The sequence below is a fragment of the Onychomys torridus genome, chromosome 4, assembly GCF_903995425.1.
Source record: "Onychomys torridus chromosome 4, mOncTor1.1, whole genome shotgun sequence".
Classification (NCBI taxonomy): Eukaryota; Metazoa; Chordata; class Mammalia; order Rodentia; family Cricetidae; genus Onychomys; species Onychomys torridus.
Genome location: NC_050446.1, coordinates 25,771,658 through 25,779,362, shown reverse-complemented (window position 1 = coordinate 25,779,362; position 7,705 = coordinate 25,771,658). Strand labels below are relative to the sequence as shown.

The 7,705-nt window shown below is 40.1% G+C and overlaps 1 pseudogene; it reads right to left on the bottom strand.

The window, feature by feature from the left end:
• Positions 1 to 5,705: 5,705 nt before the first annotated feature.
• LOC118581737 lies at positions 5,706 to 7,479 on the bottom strand (annotated as a pseudogene).
• Between the last annotated feature and the right edge of the window lie 226 nt (positions 7,480 to 7,705).

Genomic DNA, 7,705 nt, shown 5'->3' with positions numbered 1-7,705 from the left:
ATTGACAAAGGTCAATATGTATTCCTTTCATGAACTTATCTGCCTTTGTGTTTGCATAAATGTTTAGAATGGCAATGTCCTCTTGGTAATTTTTTTCTTTTAGTGAGTATGTAGTATCCTTCCTTGTCTCTTCTGATTAGTTTTGGCTGAAGTCTATTTTGTCAGATATTAAAATGGCTACTTGCTTCTTGGGTTCATTTGTTTGAAATATCTTTTTCAAACTTTTTGCCCTGAGATGATGTCTACCTTTGATGGTAAGGTGTCTTTCTTGGATGCAGCAGAAGGATGGATCATTTCTCTAATCTACTCTACTACTCTGTGTCTTTTTATGGGGAATCAAGATCATTTATATGGAATGTCACCAATGAGCAGTGTTTACCAATTTTTGTTATTTTGTTGTTATGATATAGGTTCCCCACTTTTGGTTTACTGTTATGGGATTATTTATTCCTTTTTATTCCGTGCATCTTTTTGGGCGTGGTTAACTTTTTCAGACTGAAGTTTTCTGTTTTTTTTTAATTTTGTTTGTTTGTTTGTTGTTTTTGACATAGGGTTTCTCTTTGTGACAGCCCCGGCTGTTCTGGAACTTACATCATAGAACAGTCTGACCTTGAACTCATAGAGATCTGCTTCTCCTGCCTTCCAAGTACTCAGATTAAAAGTGTGTACCATCATGCCCAGATGAAGCTTTCCTTCTATTGCCTTCTTTAGTGCTGGATTGACAGAATTTGCTTAAATTTGATTTTATAGTGGAATATTTATTTTCTTTGTCAATTTGATTGATGGTTTTGCTGAGTATAGCCATCTGCACTGGCATTAGTGGTCTCTAAGAGTTTGTAAAACATCTGTCCAGGCCCTTCTGGCTTTCAGAGTCTCTGTTGAAAAGGTGTTAGTTTAAAGGGCCTACCTTTTTATGTGACTTGAGATATCTCCCCTGCAGCTTTTAATATCATTTCTTTGTTCTATACAGTTAGTGTTTTAGTTATAATGTAGGGGTATTTCTTTTCTAGTCTTGTCTATTAGGAGTTCTGTATGCTTCTTTTACCTTGATAGGTACCTTTTTTAGATTGGGGGAATTTTCTTTTATGATTTTGTTAAAATTACTCTCTGTGCCTTTGATCTGAGTTTCTTCTCCTTTCTCTATCCTTATCATTCCTAAGTTTAGACTTTTCATAGTGTTATAGATTTCCTGAATGTTTATGTTATTTTAGGACTTAACATTTCTTTGAATGAGCTATCCATTTTTCCTACTTTGTCTTTAAGACATGAAATTCTACCATGCCTTGTGATCTGTTGATGAGGCTTACCTCTGAGATTTTTGTTTGACAACCTAAGTTTCTCATTGTTGCTGAAGTTTTCCTGTGTCCCATCTGGCCCATAGTCAGGACAAATTTCTCTCACCCTCCAGTCCTGTAGCCACTTGGACCCAAGTAAACACACAGAGGCTTATATTAATTAAAACTGCTAGGCCATTAGCTCAGGCCTACCACTGACTACCTCTTACATTTAAAATAACCCGTAATTCTTATTTATATTTAGCCACATGGCTTAGTACCTTTTCTCAGTTCTGCCTTCACATCTTGCTTCCTCTGTGTCTTGTTGGCAACTCCTGACTCAGCTTTCCTGTTCCCAGAATTTTCCTCTCTGCTTATCCCACCTATACTAAACTTCCTCCTTGGCTACTGGCCAATCAGTGTTTTATTTATTAACCAATCAGAGCAACACATTCACAGCATGTAGAGTGGTATCCATAGCATCTCATTTCTAGTTTTCTTTCAATTTGGATGTTCTTCACTGATTCAGTTTCTATTTTCATGTCTTAAACTGTTCTCCTTATTTCTTTCAACTGTTTGTCTTTTCATCATCTTCATTAAGGAACTTATTCATATCTTCTTTAAGGTCCTTGAATATATTAAGAATTGCTACTTTGAAGTCCTTGTTTTGTGTTTCAGCTGAATTGCACTTATATGGCCTATTATAGTACAGTTATTAAATTTCAAAGCAGGAATATTTTCTTGGATATTCATGTTTTGTGCTAGAGTCTAGGCATCTGAAGTAACAATGCTTGGGGTGCTTATTTATGTAGATATATGGTCTTGTCTTTGTGTTTTCCATTCTTTGGCTGCTGTTGCCCTCTCTAGAGCATAAACTAATATGTAAAGTTCTTGATAGAGAGAGTTCTGTAGGTCAGTGGGTGACACAAAGGATTGGAGGTGGGATAGGAGTATAGCCAGAGCAGGGTGGTAAAAAACAGCTCAGGTCCCCAGGGAGTGGAGGTAGGGTGGAAGGAGAGGCTCTTGCAGGCAGGCTTCAGTGGGATGAGTATCAAGTCTAGAGAGAAAAGAATGAAAGCTGCAGTAGATTTTCTTGAATGGATATTTATAAAAAGTGTAGTGTTGTTTGGCTTGAATGTTGCATATACTTCATATACAGTTCTGGGGTCCTCAAATATTTTCTTAAATTTATTAAACCATGAATATTTTTCTTATTCATTAACCTTTTCCTACTGTTACAAAACCTTAAATAAATAAAAATTGGAATGAATTCAATAAAATGTAAATTGACAGCATTAATTTAGTATGAAAGAAAAAGTTGGCTGGCAAAACTCAATGGTCCATTTATATTGACGCTATAGTCATAATGCACATGTTAGTTTTGTAGAATGTAATATGCATTTTAGTAGTAGTAGACAAAAAAATTTCCTTTGAAAGAATTTGAAACAGTAATCTTCAGTGACACAACATTAAAAAAAAGGCATCTCTCAAAGTAACTCCCCAAACCAACCAACCTACCAAAGACAACCCAAACAGATTAAATAAAATGTATTGTGAACATACCCAGCAAACATCTACATGTATAATTAAACAATGAGTGCTGTGCCGTGCTGATGGGATACATAGTATCTTCCCTATCATGGTGTTGTATGCTGTTGATTGGTGTGAACATATCATATAGTCCATCTGTTTGGCATTTTGCTCTTTGGGTTCATGATAACTAATGAGGTACAGGTTGGCCTCACTTGATCATCTGGCATGCAAGACCTGATTTTCAAATCATGAGCAAACAGTGGTTAGGAAGCAATGCTCCCAATTTCCCAGAGAGTTCAGAATATGTTTGTGCCAATTTCTAGATGATGGCCAAGTGCAAACACAGAATTCAAAATTTCTTTTAAGTAATTTCCTAATTCTGAAAAATGTATCTTTTGACTATCATCAGGCACACAATGCTTTAAAAGTAAACTTGTCTGAGGATGTTCCAGTCTTCACTTCTTGGTTAGCCTATAGCCAAAATCTACTAATCATTTGAGTAATTTTTTCAGACATTATCACATTTTGCTACACAAGATGAGTCAAAAATCACACAGATTGCTTTTGTGCTATATGTGTTTTGTGTCTACTGAGTGCTAGTCATGTGATAAAAGATGGGCCAGGCTAGAGGAAGAACACTGAAAATCTATTTCAAAGTATGTTGGTTCAAGCTAAACAACTGTCTTGCCTGTCCAGAGAGCCTAGTCCAGCATCATGGGGGCTCCTCAGCTATTGGTCACAGTTCATGAATTTCCACTAGTTTAGCTGACTGTCTCTGTACATTTTCCCATCATGATCTCTATGCCCCTTGCTCATAGAATCCCTCCTCTCTCTCATCGATTGGACTCCTGGAACCCGGCTATAGATCTCTGCATCTACTTCCATCAGTCACTGGATGCGGGCTCTATGATGACAGTTAGGGTATTCAGCCATCTGATCCCTGGGGTAGGGCGGTTCAGGCATCCTGTCGACTATTGCCAGTAGGTCTAAGATGGGGTCATCCTTGCGGGTTCCTGGGAACTTCCCTAGCACTCTGTTTCTCCCTATTCCCATGATGTCTTCCTTTATCATGGTTTCCTTGCTCTCCCACTCTCTCCCTGTTCCAGCTCAAACCTCCCAGTTAGCTTGAACTGTTTTGTGGGCCACTAGGCAGTGGGATGGATCCAGTCCCTGGTGCATGAGCCAGTTTTTGAAGCCTATGGTGGGACTTTGTGTAGTCATGGTGCAGGGCGGAGGGGCTTGGGCCTGCCTCAACTGAATGTGCCAGGCTCTGCTGATTCCCCATGGGAGACCTTTCCTTGGAGGAGGTGGGCTGGGGGGAATGTTGGGGCGGGAGGAGGGAGGAGAGGGGAATCTGTGATTGGTGTGAAAAAGGAGTAGAAAATCTCTTAATAATAATAATTATAATTATAATAATAAAAACAAAGTATGTTGGTTCTACTACAAACTACCCACATTGAACATCTCTGGGAACTTTGATAGTTTGATTTCAAAGTTGGCTAAAGTTTAAATTTGTCCTCTATGAAATTAGTTTAAGAACTTATACTTTTTCTTTCCACAATATGACACTAATGATTTCAGTAGCAGTAGATAAGAAATTTCCTTTGAAAGAATTTAAAGAGTCATTTTCTCCTAGTTATATGTTTTTCATATTTAAAACAAAACCAATCTCCATCCAAGTAACTTCTAAACAAACAAAAGATGGAATAGAATTCACAGTGCATCTGTGTTGGAAACTGTAAAGAATGTGTGCAAATGTTCTGGGGTTCAGGGGGAGTACCAAGCTTTAACTCTGTGGGGCCTGGAGAGACAAAGTGGGGGAAGTGAGAGAATGGGGAAATGAATTTATTTTTTTAAACTGTGTCCAAATAAATACATTCACTTAAGACCAAAAGAGGAAAGGGAGATTGGGAACTGGAAATAAATGGGAGAAGACGGAAGTATTGGACCTTCTTGATTCCACCTGACCAAAAATATGAGGGAAATTTATTTCACAGTTGCAGAAGAAGTTTTTTTAAGGTGATAGAAGAGGATGGAGAGGAAACACAAGGGGACCAACCAGGGAAAAGGGGTCCCAGGATTACAAAGGAGTCCAGTGCCTGTATAAGAATCTCTTTGCTTCTCTCTTCAGCCATAGTGTGGTAGGCTCCAGTCTGGCTTCTGTCTCCTTACCTCTGGCCAAATCTTTCTGCCTTGGCTCTCTCCATTCAGCCTCCATGTCTACTGTGCAAGTTCCTACCCCTCCTCCTTGCTCCAGGATCCTCAGCTCATAGTTCTTTCTGTCCAATCAAAGACTGAAGTGACTCATAGAGCTTTTGAGGAGAAGGAAGGCATTAGGGCAGCCAGGGAATATAGCCCACAATGGTGTACAAGGTAGTGAAGTCCAAGACATGTTATGCTGGGTGAAGAGCTTGAATGCTTTTATATGGGTGACGCCATCAGGGCTATATGTCCTCCAGCACTCTTCCCAGCACAGAATCTTCTGTCCTTGGTCAGTGAAGGTAGATTTGAGTGCTTATCTTCTGCCCCAGTTTCCATGCTTCACTCCACTCTGTCCCTGATGCATCATGTATGTTAACTGCTCAAAGAGCAAGGGTGGGCAGATGGACAGATTATATGATAATGGCTGACCAGGACCCCCAAGCTGGGGGAATTATGTGTAGACAGGTAGGAGGCTGAGTCTACTGCAGAAACTGCTGAGGCTGATGATAGCAGAGAGTTCTGGAGAATGGGTAGGAGATGTGACAGGAATGTTGCTAAGTTATGTGTTGGCCCTGAGAGTTTTCACCAGGATTGTATCGGTTTCTAGGTTTCTGACACAGATGGTCCACATTGTAATATTTTGGTGACTCCACTGCCATGGATGGAGTCTGAGTGATACCTTTCCTACTTGTACTGCTAAGCCAGTGGGATCATGTTGTAGTACATGGGTATAGCCCTGCTGGGATGCCTCCTTGCTCAGACTGGCTGGCAGCATGGGTTGCTGGAAAGGCAGTTGGACCATGTTTTGCAAGTCACTGCCCATGAAGACTTGGTAAGAAGGCAGTGAAATGTACTGAACCATCAGACCTTGCATAGGGCTTCCCATGATGCTCTCCTAGTTGCTGAGTAGACCTGTGTTCTGAGACTGATGGACCCTAAGTATGCCTTGGTAAGCTGTCTACTGCTGGTTAGATGGGCTGTAAACTAGGCTACTGGGATGGCTGAGGCAGCTGTTGAACATACTGAGAGAAAGATCAATACTGATGGTTGGAATTAGGATGCTGTAAGCGGCAGTAAAAAACCTGGGGGGGGGTTATATGTAGCCTTGTGGAGGCAGGACTTGCTGAGTAGGTGGTATATGGTTAGGGGTGGAATAGTTGGAAGTAGAGTGGATAGGGGGCTTGTCCTGCAGAGACCATGATGAAGCTCACTTTGCTGAGGACACTGGGAGAAAATTGGGGGCTGGAACAAAGGTGAGGATGGGCTAGCTATTTCAGCTGAACCCCAGAGCTAGGCCTATTTGTCAGAAGGAGTCGCTGAGGTCATCTACCTGTAAGATAACATGATTATTCAAGGTTAGCTATTGTTGAGGGATGAGTGGGAAATTAGAAAGTTGCTGCTGCTACTGTTGTTGCTGTTGCTGCTGGACATCACAAAGAAGAAGGCCCAGAAAGATGAGGGTGGGGATTTGCCTGAAGTTGCTGGCTTTGGTGACAGGGAGTTGCTTGTTTTGGATAGCCACTTCAATCTGTGGTGTTCCAAAGCAATGGCTCCAGGGATTTGAGTTTACCATCGTCTGTGCTACTCTGGTGGATGCTTGAATGTGCCCAGTACTTCACAGTTCCTGCTGATGTCATTTAGATATCCATTCTGTCTAGTCTGGTTATCACCTTACTGGCATCATCTTTCTTGAAAATGAATCTGCTGAGATGCTGTATTTTCCTCATCTTTTATATATGTTATGAAAACCCCTATTCGTGTATTCTTATGTTGTTGGTTTTAATGTTGATGGCAGCTTTCCCAGTTTGACCAACATTGTGGGCCATCTCAAATTAGGCAGCCATCAGTATAATAGCATTATTGTCATTAATAAATTCCAGAATCCCCTGTTCTAATTTAAGTAGCCTCATGGTGACCCTTGGGTTCTATTTTAGTGTGTTTATAAGAAATTCACATAGGTGTATTTCAGTGGAATTTTCATATCCTTGACTGGAGTCTCTGGATATTATCTTCCTTGGAACTTTTTCTTTGCTTTTGTCCTTGTCTTTCTTCTCAGAGACATCCTTTGTGAACTTTTCTTCCTTCTTGTCAGAAGGGCATCTGATGTTCAATTGAATTATATCCTGGGTGTCTAGTGGCCCATCAGCCAATAGGGTAGAGAACTCTTCACATATTGCCAGACTATACCAGCTAGAGCTTGGAATTCGACTTGGTTCTTTTCCTGGCATGACCAACCATGGTTTGATGTCCAGCTCTCTGTCTCCTGATGCAAACCAGCATCATCACCATCTTTCTCAGCTTCTTCCTTATTTGAAGTCTTAGATATAAGCTTGTTTTTGTTTACAGATTCTTCCTCCAGATTTTTTTTTTTTTCTGATTCTTTCATTATTTCCAGGATCTCCTGAATAGTGATTTTATAGATATGTTCTTCAATAGAATGAAGTAGCCCCTCTGGATTCCTGAATAACATTTTTGGCAAAATAGCAGGATTAACCTCTAGGAGTGAACAGGCTTTCTATACATCAATAATGAATCTACCAAGAAATAAAATAGAAAAGAAATTCCATTCCCATAGCTCCAGAAAAAAAGAATACCGAAGAATAAACCTAAACAAGGAGATAAAGAACCTCCACAATAGAAACTTTAAGACACTGGAGAAAGATACTGAACAATACTCTAGAAAATGGAAGGACTTT